Source organism: Muntiacus reevesi, chromosome 1 (genome assembly GCF_963930625.1).
Source record: "Muntiacus reevesi chromosome 1, mMunRee1.1, whole genome shotgun sequence".
NCBI lineage: Eukaryota > Metazoa > Chordata > Mammalia > Artiodactyla > Cervidae > Muntiacus > Muntiacus reevesi.
In genome coordinates, this window is record NC_089249.1 from 177,894,610 (window position 1) to 177,909,674 (window position 15,065).

General features: G+C 58.7%; 1 protein-coding gene across 1 annotated transcript in view; it reads right to left on the reverse strand.

The window, feature by feature from the left end:
• Positions 1-6,819, reverse strand: part of KIF1A (kinesin family member 1A) — an 86,099-nt gene extending 79,280 nt beyond the window's left edge. Inside the window, exon 1 of the mRNA XM_065917196.1 lies at positions 6,714-6,819. The gene's annotated coding sequence lies outside the window, so the exon portion shown is untranslated. The remainder of the gene's footprint in view (positions 1-6,713) is intronic.
• Positions 6,820-15,065: the final 8,246 nt, after the last annotated feature.

The window sequence follows — 15,065 nt, forward strand, 5'->3', positions numbered from 1 at the left end:
ACCCTGTGGGCAGCAGCTGCGCAACTGGAGATGTTGTGCACGAGCCCAGGAGGCGGGAGGGAGGGAACAGAGACCCCTAATTGTCCCCGGACGGAGACCGCTCAGTCACACAGGAGCGCTGTCCAGACGTGAAAGTGGATGAAGTGTCCTGGGGAATCCGACAACTCGATTCAGAGGGGAGTAGACAAATGTGCACAGGGAGGTCAGCCCACAGAGCCTCACGCCCTGGCACACTGCTGAGAGCAGGGGAAACAACGGAGCTCCGAGAATGCTGACGCCGAATTCAGGGTGGTGGGGATGCCCCAGGTCAGGCGTCCAACCGACTGATGCTGAGGCCTCGGCGTGAAGCCCCAGCGTGTCAGCGCTGGGGACGGAGCCCTGACCGCCTCTGTGGGCCCGTCTGCAGGGCGGCTGGGACAAGCTCCCCTTCTCCCCCCATGAGGATTAGGGGTGTGGGCCTCTGCGGCACAGCAGTGGGGAGACCCTCACCCCCCTCCCTGCCCCCACCCACAGAGGCCCTGGCCGCCAACACCTGGGGCGACAGTGGCGGGCTCTCCTCTGCAGAAACAGGAGCAAATACCCAGGAAGCACGAGGCCCTCTGTGGGGGTGCAGCACTCCAGATTCTGGCACTGGGGGCACAGCCTGGCTCGCAGCTGCCTCCCCTTCACCTAAAGCAAACCTGCTAGCGGCACCCCCACTCCCCCCGCAAGACGGTCGGACACATCCACTCCCCAACAGGGCCCCTAACGTGAATGGACCAAGGCCTTTCACATGCATGAGGGGAATAACAGCTTCAGCATAAAATAAACCAGCAGAAAATAGGCCCTGTGAGAAAGAGAAAACAACTAAACAAACAAAAAACCTCTCTAAACTTACTCATAATGTTTTGAGAAGACACTGCATTTTCAAAACAAGAATAGGATTCTATGAAATGGGAGCACACAGAGACAAGGAAGATGGTGCTGTTAGTGATAAACACTGTGAATGCTTAAACACAAAATTCCCCCAGAGAACTCCAAAATGAAGTCCAAAAACTGCCCAGAAAATAGGACATAAAACACAGAGACAGAATGAGAGAAAATACCAGAACACCGAAGACCAATGCATGAATTCAAGGAAGAAAACAGAAAAAACGAAAGGGGAGAAATGTGAACAGACAGAAGAATAAAGCCTGTCTTCCACTGAAAGGCCCCACTGAACACCAATAAACACAAAAACCCACACCGAACCCATCCACGTGGCTGGTCAGGAATCCACAGATGAAGAGAGGATGCGAAGAGATCCAGGGAGGGAAGTCAAGTTGCTGACAAAGACTTCTCTTGAGTGACTGGATGCAGGTGACGATGACAAAGCATGAGTTACTGACAAGAAGGGCCCCAGATGGAGCAGCAACCCAGTGTGAGGACAGAGCAAAGACGCTCTCAGGCAGCCAAGGACTCACCGCCCTTTTCAGGAAGTCACACAAGGATGTGCTCCAGCAAAAGCAATACAGGAAGCCAAGAAAGCAGCCACTCTGGGGCCCATCAAATAGAGACTCCAGCCCAGGGGATGCAGAGAACAGCAGGAAGGAGGCGGTTTCTGGGGCGAGGATGCCAGGAAAGAGGGCACTCAGCAGAAGAGAGGGAGTGACTGAGAAGCTGGGGGAGGGAGAGGACAAAGGAAATGCATTCAGTAACTAGGGAGAGCTGAGCTCTGCCCCGTTGTGGGCCTGGCCCCACATCACCGCTCAGCCTGGAGCTGCCGCCTTCCTGGGCAGCAGGGCCTTGGCCAGGGTACAGCCCTGGCCCCAGAAGCAGGTGGACGAGCTGCTGAGAAACCCTGTGCTCCAGCCGAACGGGCCCCCAGAAGCATGGCCCCCACTGACCCACAGATCTTGGGCCTCAATGGTCAAGCCCTGCCCCTCGCCCTCCTGGTTTGAGCTAATGACAGATGGAGAAGGGAGCTGAGGCCCCCTGAGCGTTACTGGCAGGGCTGGGACTGGAGGAGGGCACAGGACTCCTGACACCCTGCGCATCATCACCCCCTCCCAGGACAGGACAAGGGCTGGGCGGGGCGGGGGGCTGCAGGGGGCTGGGCCTGGGTGATGCCCCACCCCCCCCCATCCTGGAGCAGCGTCTCAGGACCTCAGGCTGGCCAGACACACAGACCACCCCCACCACCCACAGAGCGGTGGCCGCTGCCCCGGGCCCACAGGAAACGGATCCTCTGGCTGCAGCACCTGGCCCAGCTGCTGGTGAGGCTCCGCGCTGGCTCGGGGCAGGTGGCACTAAAAGAGCCCCGTCTTTGGAGTCAGAGGCAGATGGGGTGGTGTCCCAGGTCCTCTGTGACAGGTCACCAGCCTTCCCAGGAGCCTCAGCCTCCAAATCTGGAAAATGGGGGCCACGCTGCCTGCCTGTCTGGGCGTTGGGAGCACAGGACGAGGGGGCACGCGGGGGTGCAGTCCGCGCCCCATCCGCGCTCACGTCCTCCTCCCTGGTCCATGTGACCTACTCACAGGGGCTGGGGTGGCCCTCCTGGTGCTTACCACAGGCTTTAGGGGGCTGGAGCCCGGGAGCGGGGCAGTGGGGGGAGCCGGTGTGGGTGTGGAGGCTCCTGGGGAGAAAGAGGACCAAGGAGGCACAAGCCGGGTAAGGACTACAGTCTGCGTGTGTATGTGAGGATGCGTGTGAGTGTGTGTGTGTGTGTGAGTGTGTGTGTGTGAGAGGATTTGTATGTATGAGTGTGCGAGAGAGTGTGAGTGTGGGGTGTGTGTGCCAGAGTATGTGTGTGAGTGGGGGTGTGTGTCAGACTATGTGTAAGAGAGGGTGTGTGTGTGGGCACACAAGTGTGTATGTGTGAAGGGTTTGTGTCAGAGTGTGTGTGAGAGGGGGTGTGTGAGTGTGTGTGTGAATGTGTACGCATGAGGGGGTGTTTCTGTCAGAGAGACTGTATGTGTGGGGGAGTGTGTGTGTATGTGACTGTGTATGTGTGAGAGAGAATGTGAGTGTGGAAGAGTGTGCGTGTGTGAGGGGGTGTGTATATGTGAGGGGGTGTTTGTGTGAGAGAGAATGTGGGTGTGTGGAAGAAAGTATGTGTGTGTGTGTGAGTGTGAGACTGTGTGTCTGTGTGTGTGTCTGTGTGTGAGGGGGTGTTTGTGTGAGAGAATGTGAGCGTGAGAGTGTGCGTGTGTGAGGGGGTGTGTATATGTGAGGGGGTGTTTGTGTGAGAGAGAACGTGGGTGTGTGGAAGAAAGTATGTGTGTGTGTGTGAGTGTGAGACTGTGTCTGTGTCTATGTCTGAGTATGTGTGTGAGGGGGTGTTTGTGTGAGAGAAGGTGAGTGTGAGAGTGTATGTGTGGAAGAGAGAGAGTGTGTGTGTGTGTGACCGTGTGAAAATGACTGTGAGTGTGTCTCCGGGTAGCCCTCCAGTCTGCCCAAGAGCGATGGGGAGCGGAGTGACGTCCTGGCGTCTGACGTCCTGGCGTCCGGCCCCTCTTCCCCGCCAGCCCCCCAGGAGCCCTGACAGGCGTGGAGCAGCAGGGGTGCCGCCCCGCCCACCGGCGCCCCGTGGGGGCGGGGCGTGAGGGGGAGGCCTGAGGCGGCGGGGCGGGGCGTGAGGCGGGTCGGGGGCGGGGCGTGAGGGGGGGCGTGAGGCGGCGGGGCGGGGCGGGGCGGGGCGGGGCGGGGCTCCACGCCCAGAGCTGAGCCGGGATTAGGAGAGTAAATCCCAGGGATAGAGAGAAGCGGACGGTGTGTCCCGCTGCGTCCGGTGGCACCTACGAGGCTGCCAGGGGGCCCGGCAAGGGTGGGGAGCCAGCTCGGGTGGTGTGGGTCGGGAGCCAAAGCCCGCAGGGGCCTGGGGAAACGCAGAGGGCTCAGGAGGCTCCGTCTCCGCTGACCGCTGACCTTGAGTGTGCCCTCCCCGCTCCAGTGTCTCCAACACGGCGACCCCTTCACCGAGGCCCTGAGGCTCTAGGCCGGGGGTGCTGGGGGAGCCTGGGGTCAACCCTGGACCAGAAGCCAGGGTCCTGGCGGTGCTCTGGAGTTAAAACGCAAACCTGCCAGAGCAGGTGGAGCAGGACGCACGCGCCTGCCTGCCACCCCATCTGCCATCTCGCCGCCCCCCATCCTGGGCTGCATCTGCGGGTGATGCCAGGTGGGAAGGGTCCCATCAGCGAAGGGGACAGGCCCAGCGGCCTGCCCGTGTCCCTGGGCACCTCAGCCACGCGGAGAGCTTGGAGGAGGGCCTGGCCCTCAGAGGTCCTGGAGCGGCACCTGGTTGCGGGCGGGGAGACGGTGCAGGGGGCACATCGGGTGGGGGTGGGGAGCCAGGCCTTTGGGCTAAGAATATTGAGTGGAGAGCCCCCTGGGGAGCACCTGGGGCTGGGCCCCGGGGAGACCCCAGCCAGTCGCTCTCCTTCCCAGGGGAGGCGGCCCAGGCCCTTCCAGGCTGGGAAGGCTCTCAGGCCTGAAGGACTGGTCAGTCAGTCCTAAAGGCCAGGGTGGGGTTCCCGGTGCCCTGACAGCAGGACCCGCGCCCTGCTCACCCACCTCGGCTGGCCTGTTTGAGCTGAAGGGGCCTGCTCCTGAGGCTGGGCACCCCCATCTCCACCTCCCACACAGGTCTGTCCCCCATTCCTGGTCCCTCCCCCAAGCCCATCCCACCTCTGCAGGGCCCACTTCCCTGCTCTGCTTCCAAAGGATGCGGTCAGCCCTGGGTCAGCAGCGGTGACACCCAGGGGCTGAAGGCGGCCAAGGTTGGTGGCTGGGGCCCTTCTGCCCGGTGTGATTCCCAGCTTGGCTGAGCACCTGGCTGTGTGTGGCCGGCCCTCAGGAGGACGCAGGAGGGCAGTCTGTGGGCCACTCCAGCGGGGGTGGGCGGAAGGGAGGACACGCAGGAGGGGCAGCGCCCGTGGCGGGCACCCGCAAGCCCTCCTCAGGACCCTGACTCCACACCGGACGCTCTGTCTCCCTGTGGACCACACCCCGCGGACAGCCCTCCGCCACCCTCAGCTCCAGGCCCAGCACGGGATGAACTCCGAGTCCCCGCCTTGGTGGGGACCCGGCCCCCTCAGCAGCCTTCACAGCCCAGGAAACTCCCTCTCCGGCTCCCAGTCAGTGGCCTCTTTGCAACGGTCAGCCCCAGAAGGTTCCTGAGACTTGACCGCAGTCGAGTGCAGACCTGAGACCTGACCCGGCCCGCAGCATCCTCCACCCTACACTGCCGACGCTGCAGGCGCCGCCCCCGCCTCACTCCCGACCCCCGCGCCCCGCGGCCTCAGCAGGGGCGGGTGGCCAACCACACCTGCAAAATGGCCGCCGCAGGTACGGCCCCCGCCCCCACTCCAGACCCCAGCGGCTCGCTCAGGGGGATGGGCACGCGTTCCGGGAAAGGCCCCCCTTACAGCCCGAGAGCTGGGGGCGGGGCGGGGGCGGAGGCGGCGGTGCTGCAGAAGCGCGCGGGGCGTCGCGCCCACTCCCCCGGGTTAGGACGCAGACGGCCCTGCGCGCACGGGCCTCCCCGCAGCCGCCGGGGCCAGCCAGCGCTTTGCCCTAACGGGCTTCTACCCCAGCAACGCTGACATCCCCGGAAGGGGCGGCCGCCTGGGGCGGGGTCCGCGGGTCTCGGCAGGAGAGCCCCCATCCCCGGGAGCGCGGGCGCGCTTCGCGCCCGCGCCCGGCGGGCCCCATGACTCGGCATTCCGTCCTTCCCTCCCCCTCCCCGCCCTGCGGCCCCCTGTCCCCCCGCTCACCCAGCGCTGGGCAGACAGCGGACCCTCCCTCCCCGCCGGGATGCTGTCCCGGCCCCTCCCCAAGCGCGAGAGATGCCTGCTTGGTTTGCGAGAGAACTAGGGCGGGAGAAGGCTTAAAGGACAAGCCAAAGGGGCTGCGCGGCGGCGCCCCTGTCACCCGAGCCCCGGCGCCCGGAGAGCGCCTCCAGCCGAGACGTCGCGGCCCCGCAGCCCCCTCCCCTCCTGCCGCCGGGCCACACCTGTTACTGGGGCGCCGCCGGCGTGGATGCAAGCCGTGTCCGCAGGCGGGCCCTCCCAAACCGTGGGGCTTTCTGGAAGGGAGAAGGGGTCTCTTGGGAGAAGGACGCGACCTGGGCTGGGCGCTGGGCAGTCCCGGCGGCACGCACCAAGCCGGCAGCCAGCCCTCCCACCGCAGCCCCCGCCGCCTGCCCGCCCGTTTTGCTCTCGACTCCAGCATCCGCCCTCCCCCACCCCGGGGACCAGGGCCCCTGCCTGCGCCCCGCCGCCGGGGACACCCTCCCCTCCGGCCGGGCCGCGCCAGCCGCGCCCCCTCCCGGGTGCCCCTTCCGCCTTTCTCTCCTTTGCTCCATCCCTCCCCTCCCCCGCCGGTGCAGCCCCAGTCCGGGCTGCATCCCGGGTGTCGGCTCCAGCCCGGGCGAGTGGAAGATCACGGAAACGGGGAGGGTTTATCGAGATGGTGCCAGCTGCCTGCGTCCTCCCCGCAGCGACCCCGCCTGCGCCAGACCAGCGTCCCCCTGCAGCCGGGGCCGCAACCAAAGGGCCTCTCCAGAGGGCTGTGCCTCGCTGCGCAAGAAGGGCGGACACCCCTGAATCTGCCCCATTGTTCTCCGCAGGGACGGGGGAGGGTCTGGGGAAGTGAAGGGGCCGCGCCAAGGGCTCCGGGCGCGAGCTCCCCGCCCGGGCCGCGCTGGACGCAGGTGCGGGATGCGGCCCCGGAGGCCCGGCGAGCCGCGGCCCTACCTCTCCGGCGTCACTGACGGCGGCGGCGCGGCATGAGCATCGGCAGGGGCGCGGGTCCCGAGCGAGCGCAGAGCGGCTGCTGCTCCCCGGCTGCGCTGGGCGCTCTGACGGCGGCACCGCGTGACGGCTGCGGGCCCCCGGCCGGCCCGCCCCGCGCCCCTCCCGCCGCGCTGGTTGGCTGCGCGCGGCGCCCGAGCCCCAGCCGCCAGCTGGTTTGTCGCGCGGGGAGAGGGACGGGCGTCGCGGCCGCCGCGGGGCCGGAGGGGGCTGGGACCGGAGGGGGCTGGGGCCTGGGTGTGACATCACCGCTGACGGGCGGTGCCCTGGTGGGGAGGTGGGGGCCCGGCAGCGCAGCCGGGACGCACCGCCCTCTCCTCTAGCGCAACCCCAGCTCACGGGGCAACCCCGAGTCCCCGCGACCACCCACCTGCATTTGCCCGCGTACCCAGCGCGCCTGGCCCTCCCCAGCTCGGAGCCCTTTCGCGTGAAACCACTAAATCCCCACCTGCCCCACCCGCGATGCCGACAACACAAACGCGTCGACGCAGAGAGACAAACTCGGGTGGACTCCTCGTTTGGGGAGGGGGCGTGGGGGTGTAAGGGGTGTAGGGACAGGGACTCCGAGGTGTAACAGGTGGGTTTTTCGATCGCGCCTGGCATTTGGCCAGAGCATCGCAGACAGCCCTCAGCGCGGGGATGATGCAACCGGCCGGCCAGCGGACCTGCCGCCTCTCCTCCCGGCATGCCTCCGGGGGAGACCCCCACCATCCTCTCGCCCCCACGCCCCGGTCCCCACACCCTGTTTCTCCAGCTCAGCTCTCTGAGACCAAGTCACTGCCGGCCCTCGGTCCGCACCGGCAAACCCCAGCCTTCGTCAGCGCCCCAGCCGGAAAGCAGGTCACCAGGGACGGCTGGCATCTCTGCGTGCCACCGACCTCCATCCGCAGCCCCACCGCTGGGCAGTTTTGACAAAGCCTCCGGCCAGCTCACCCACCGGAACTGCGGTGACGTCATGCCGCCCCTGCCCACGCAGCCCCTGGCGCCTGCACCCTTCATCCCCAGGGCCAAGCCTCTGCGGGTCCAGCAGGTGCCAGGCGCTACCCCAAGGGTTTGCTCGGTTAACCATTTAATCCTCACCCGGCGTGTAAGGGAAATGCTTCACCTCCACGTGCAGCGTCCGTGGGGCCTGGGCCTTGAAAGTGGCGAGGGCTCAGCCACATACAACCACCCTACCCTCCAAAGCCCCAGAGAGCCTCTGTTTTCTGGAACTACCTGCATAAAAGAGGAATTATTGTTCTTCCAAATTTTTGGTGGAAACAGCAGAACTATGTGGGCCCCAAGGAAGTGAATCTTTTATCGTTCTGTTTCATACTTATCCCTCTGGTCAAGTGCTCTATTTCTTGAGCTAAATCTGGCATGTTTCTAGGAATTAATCCATTTCACTGAGATTTTAGAATATTCTTATATCTACTGCTTTGAACCTTTAAACCATAACTTTGTAAACCTTCTAAATTTTTGACCTTTCTAAAGCCACAGAATTCCTTCTACAGCACTGCCTTAGCTGGGTCTCACAAAATTTGGATGAGCAATGTTTTCATTTCCTTCAGATCTGAATATTTCTTTTTAAAATATTTATTCATTTGGCTGCACCAGGTAAATTTGACAGGTTCAGAATAAAGATCAAGGAGTCTGCCTGTTTCTGGCTGAAGGTTGCTGCTCTTCTTCCTTCCTGCAGACAGGTTTTGAAATGATCAGACCCATGTATCAGAAATGTCCACAGCAGAACAAATCTCCTTGCTTTCACCTCATTGCATTGTGGAAAGGAGGCCACCCTCAGAGACTGGGAGCCACACTCAGCTTGCAATCTAAATAACAGTAAAATGATCCTATACCTTGACTACATTTTCTGGAATGCAAGGATGGTTCAGTATTAAGACTCCGTCAGTATAACCTACCATTCTAGTAAGTCAAAGGATAAAAAGAAATAGGATTATTTTAGTAAATGTTGAAAGGCTTTTGACCAAAGGGCCACTCACTTTTTGGTTAAAAAGCAAGTAATTACACCCTTTGGGGAAAAGATGCCTTCTTCTTTCACTTGAGGAAAAGCAGCCCTTCAGGGTCTTGGAGGATAAGAGTCTAGCCAGGATTAGTGTCTGGCTTCATCCTTCATCAGCTGTGTGACTCCAGGCAAGTTCACCAGCACCTGTGTCTGTCTCCTCTCCTGCAGGTGGGATAAGAACAGTGCCAACCTCAAAAGGCAGTGGTGAGGATTCGTGTGTGCAGGGCTGGGTCCGGGGCTGGGCACGTAGCAAGCCCAGTACAAACAGTAGCTGTGATGGTGAAGCAGCAAGAGCATTGCCATTTAAGAGGGACGCGCACGGTTGTCTCTGGTTTATTCAGAACTATCAGCCAATGCAATTATAAAGGAGGAAAAAAGGTTAAAACGTTGAAGCAAAAGAAGAAACGAAATTATCAATATTTGCAGATGATGTAATTCTCTACCAAGAAAATTTCAGGGATGAGTGAAAAGTTATGGGAAACAGTATGTTAATGGGATGGTATGAAAAATTATCACCAAGAAAACAAGTTTCCTTAAAAACAAACCATAACCAGTTAGAGCTTATAATGGAGGAATCCAATCACAACAGTACTAAGGAAGGTAAAATGCCTGGAAATAACAGGAAATGTGCAGACTTCTTGTTTATAAAGAAAGTATATAGGAAAACTTTGAAAATCCATGAAAAGAGATCGATTAATGGAAAAGCATTGTATACTCTTGGAAAGGAAGAATTATATTGTTTAAGGTCCAGTTTTCCATAAATTATGAGACTGCTGCACTGCCTACTGTGCGAAGAGGGCAGGTCAGTTTTCCTAAATTAAAACTGCACATCTGTTGCCATCTCAAGCTAAATAAAAAGCAAACATGAAAGACTAGTGAGGAAGTTTGTTAGAAAGAAAAAGAGTGAAGAGGATTTGACATTAGACATTAAGACATTAGACATTAAGATATATCATGAAATTCTAATAATTAAAAAGATGACAGTATTAAAGGAAATAGATCAAAAGTTTATGATAAGGGCATCATTTCAAAAAACTTGAAGAAAATAGATGATTTTTATAACTGGTGCAGGATAATATGGGAAATATATAAAATTGGATCCCTCTTGACACAACATCAAGATAAATTTCCAACGAGGTAAACATTTATCTGTAACAATGGCATTGTAGGAGACTAGAATGCAGTGTGAATGGATGCACTCAGCATCTCAGTATGCAGAAATCAGGATACATACACTGACTGCGCCAAAGAAGACAGAAGGACTGTATAAAAATTAGGCATCAACTAATAAAAACAATAATTTGAAAAAACAAACATCTACATGGCCCAAACATCATAAACAAAGCCAAGAGACCAACCCCACCCTGGAAAAATATTTCAAAACATTTGACAATGAAAGGAACTTCCTAAAGGAGTAAAAAGGTTTTACAAACTAAAAGCAAAAATTGTAAGTAACCCCCAGAGAAATGGCCAGGAACTATGAGGGATGAAGGGACGCTACAGAAAGAAAATCGTTCAATAAGCGAAGGGAGTCATACTCAAAGAAATGCAGGTCAAAACAGTGCGATACTTTTCTGACCTGGTGCACTGTCCCAAACGTAAACGCTGGGTGACACTTGTGTGGTGAGGGGCTGGGGAGATGAGCCCTCTGCGCTGTGGCTGTGGTTGGCACCAGCTGTGTAATTTCCCTGAATGTGTCTGCATTTAAGGTGCTCCTCTCCTTGATTCAGTAATCCCATGGCTAGAATTTTGCCTATGGTATCTACATATGAAAATTTCCCCCAAGAAACAAGATAAGCAAGGGGTTCACCCATGGCCATGGCTAAACGCATCAGGGTGAACAGGAGAGATTTCTCTGATGCTACTGAAAAGAATGAGTCTTAAAAGTCATGCGCTGAAGCGGAAAGATCAGCAAGATGTTTGCTAAATTATTTAAAAGGAGCACAGGAGAGTGTGCATAATATACCCCACCAATCATAAGAAAGTGTTAGCAGTGTTTGCCATGGCGGAGGCTACTGTTGGGGAGGGAAGACAAGGACACGTTCATATATATATTCCTGTATGTGTAGTTTGAATGCTGTCATCATATTCAGGTACATTTTTGTAGGTCAATGGCACTACCTAAGAGTAGACATTAAGACCCATTTTCATTTTTCACTTTTTTGGGTGCCATTTGCAATACTAATAAATACTACATTAAATTGTTTAAGTTTTAAAAATCTTATCAAAGCTGTAGACTTCCATAAGGCTGAAAAACATAGAAAAACCCCAGTCCATCCAAATACTACATTAAGTTATATAAAATTGCTGATGCTCAACTATTTTTGATCATGAAAAATAGTCATTTTAAATGGTTTAGCCTCATAAGAATGTTGTAGAAAAAAAGAAATCACAAAATTCAAAATACACAAACCAAGTCCTTGCAAAGAGGAAAAAAACCCAGGTGTCACAAACCAAAAGGGAACTGCAAACTGTGGTGGTGGCTACCCCAAGGTGAACTGCTACAGCGGGCGGGGATGGTAATGGGTGGGCAGCAACTGGGCAGGTGCAGAGGGGCCCAGGTGAGTCCCCTCAGGTGGATGAGGGGTCCAGCTGAAGGGGCTCTGTGGGCAGGATGGAAGGTCAGTAAAACGACTGTCCAACACGGGTCATCCGTGGGGCCTGAACCTACGTGTCTTCTGAGCAAAGTTGGGAAGAAAAGGGTTGGGCCGGGGCTCCTGCCTGGTGAGTAACCAAAATCTAGGTGAAGTCATGGCTCAGCAGAAAAGCCAAGAGTCGGTAGTGAGGCTGTGGAAGCAGGGAGCTAGGTGGAGCCTGTGACCTGTGCTTGAGAAGGATTCCTGAAATTTCAGAAGGAGGAATAGAGTATTGAAACAATATTTGCAGAAGTACTGGCTTAGACTTTTCCAGAACTGTAGATAGAAGTGCTTAGTGAGGAATCAGTATGATCCCAAATAGGAAAAAGAAGACCAAATCTGCAGAAACCAGAGACAATGAATGAATGAATGATGGAGTCAAAAGGCAAGTTGCCTGAAAAGAAGCCACAGTAGGGGCGGCTGGTGGGATGTGCGGCTGTGGAGCTAGGTGGGAGCCCTGGAGGAGTTTGAGAGGACACGTGGAATTTGAACTGCTGCACTGTCTTAATCCAGCCCTCGTCTACCCAAGCCCTCTGCCCCGCGAGGACCACAGAGCATCTGCTGTTCTTACGGTCCAGGCCCTCGAGACCCCGCCCCACTGGAGGCCCTGCTCACTGGAGGCCAGCCCATTGGAGGTGCTGTCTGGTTGCCTTGGCAACCCCCCTCGGCCGAGTTCCGGGCTTTGCGTGCCGCAGGGGAACGCGGTTGCCACAGCAACGGTGGGGCGTGTCCGGCCTAACACTGGGAGCGGAGCAGGCATCCCCGCGGATGCAGATGCTGTTGCTCCTGAGACGAGAGGGCCCTCGGGGTACCGAGCCAGACGCGGAAGTGAGGCCACTTCGCGGGGGGATCTGTGGGCTCCACCTGCGTTGCGGTGGGGTTCCAGATCCAACACCGCAAGGCCCTTAGCGGCATTTTCAGTTCAGTTCTGTCGCTCAGTCGTGTCCGACTCTTTGTTACCCCATGGACTGCAGCACGCCAGGCCTCCCTGTCCATCACGAACTGCCGGAGTTTACCCAAACTCATGTCCATGGAGTCAGTAAGAGGTAAACTGAGGCCAGAAAGGGAAAGACTTGCTCCAAGTCAACAGGCTGGTGTCCAGGCAGGATCCTGCCTGTCCAGCCAGGACCGTTTTCTTCCCAGCCTTGGCTCCAGCGTGTCCGGCCCCAAGGTGACCTGTGTGTCGGTTTCCCGGATCTGGACCGTGCATCCTGTGTCCACAGAGCGCTCCTCTCCGGCGGAAGCCCACCTGGCCGCCTTTGATCCCCTGGAGACCTCTGCTCCGCTCCACCACGGCCCACCCGAAGTCACGCCCTCTCTTCAGTTTCTGCAGCCTTCCGATCCTCCAGGGTCCCATCTGGAAGCCCCTCCACGCAGCCTTCCGCCATCCCCACTCTGGGATGGAACGTCTCCCCCCTCAGAGCTCTCACTTGCTTCATCCTCAGAGGGTCTCATGTAGTTGTGTTTAAAGTGGACCCATTGCCCTCCTTGGGGTTCAGGGAAGAGCAAGCCAGCGTGTCCACACTCTTGCGTAAACCGTCTGAGAGCCAGGCTGTCTGGTGCGTCCCAGGCAGGAGAACACGACAGACTCCCCAGGCTGGTGGCAACACCCGTGCCAGCACTCAGGGACCTCTGCGACGGTGCAGACAGGACTCCCGCGTGACCCGCGGGGCTGCTGGGACGGGGTAGAGGCCAGACACCGGCCACTGGCCTGGGTGCCGGGAGAGGCCCTGCAGAGACCCTGTCACACGCTCAGCACAGGCAGGGTGCTGGGGTCCAGAACTGGCGGAGACTGCAGTCCCAGGGCTGGACTCTCCAGCAGGCTGACCCCAGGGCAGCCTGAGGCTGAGCACGCGCGGACACAGCCTGACAGCTAGGCAGAGTATCAGGCCCACATTCCGACACCACTCCGGGCGCGAGTGACCTGGGCCTGGCCAGCCTTTGTGTCACGATGCAGAACTTGCAAAGTGCGTCTTTGTGAATATCTGTGAATGTCTGAGCTCCTTCCACACAGGCCCCTTTGCACAGGGAGGCACAATTGTCAACCCCATTTTGCAGATGAAGAAACTGAGGCTAAGAGACTTGGAAAGGCCCTGAGGGTTCTGGGTGCCTGTGGTCAGCCTGAGCCAGACCCCTGACTGAACACTCTTTCCACGACTGCAGTAGCTTCTTGGGGGCCAGGCAGCCCCTGAGGGGGTGGGAGGAAGCAGGCTCATAGGATGACCGCCCATGCCCGGCATTGTTAATGGAGGCTCTGCTTAGCCGGCCCCACGAGCTCCTCCCCGGGAATGGGGGCAGGGCTGAGGTGCGGCCCAGGAGCCTGAATCTGCAGGAACGCCCCTGCACCCTGCATCCTCAACCCCGCGTCACCACCGATCATGGGCTAGGTGTCATCAGACTTTATGAAGAAGGGAACCGACCTGCAAGAGAGAGGCAGTGCTGAGTCCCAGGCCTTGAACCCGGAGCAGAGCTGGGGGACCCGCACCCCATGGGAGAGGAGGCTGGCGGGGCCCCTGGGCTTCGGGCTTGAGAGGCCCGGAGGGGGACCTGCCCTGTGTGTGGACAGCTCTGTGGGCACGATGCGTGGTGCGCTGATGGCAAGCTGCTGACTCAGTGTCTGGCCTGCAGCAGCTGGCAGCCGGGCGGCTGGGCTGGGCCAGAGCCCATTGTGGGGGACCACGTCCACAGGCCAGCTGCTGCCAGCCGCTCCCTCCGTGACCCGGAGCAGAAGGAAATGCTGACCTTTTAAAGGTCAATCAAAAGCCCCAACACCCCCCTTCTGGCCCCTCCACTGTTTCCCCTCCTCTCCACATCTGCAAAGACCCCACAGGCTCTGAGCTATGTCTGGGCTTTTGGGGCCAGGGCGCAGGAAGGGGATCCCTCTCTGTATCCTGGACATGTGGCTCGTTAGGAGGGCTGGTCATCAGGGTCTCCTGCTGCCCACCGCAGGTCAGGGTTGGGAAGGTTGGGACTCCCCAGCGGCACTGCAGGGATTCTGTCAGCCTGCTCCTAAACCCAGGGAGGGGCTGGGGGCTAGGGCAGGTGCTCTGGGGTTCAGACGAGCAGGGTGTCTGCCTGCTGCTAGATGCTGGCGGGGGCGGGGAGACACTGTCCTGCCCAGGGCAACTTTGCAGTCTTAGAGAAGACAGAGCCGTCCCCAGCAACTTTCTGCCAAGTGGGAAGGGGTGCCGTGGCCATGTCCAGGGGTGTACAGGGCACCCTGAACCCCTGCTTCCCCACTGTCTCCCTGGAAGCTGATGGCTCTGGGCTCTGCTTCGGTTCCAGCCAGTGGGAGGGTTCTGCAGGAGGTGACAGGGCAGGAGGAGAGGGCGGGCTGAGTGGCGGCGGGTTTCCCTAGCGTCTCCTTTTCAGAACCCCCACCTGGGACTGCCACCCGTGCCGAGGACTCTGGTTCCCTCGCCAGGTTCTGGTGTGGAACCTCCCTGTGCCCTTGGGACTGGCAAAGACTCCCAAGGCCACTGACTCCTGGGGCTCCCTCCCTGGGCGTCGCTGGCCCTGCCCCGCACCAGAATAAACAGCCCTCCGTGAACTGTCTGCTGCGGCCGCCCCCGGGAGCTTCCCGCTGGAACCCTCACCAGTCCCAGGTGTGCTGCGCTGTGTTTAGTCGCTGAGCCGCGTCTGGCTCTGGGACCCCGC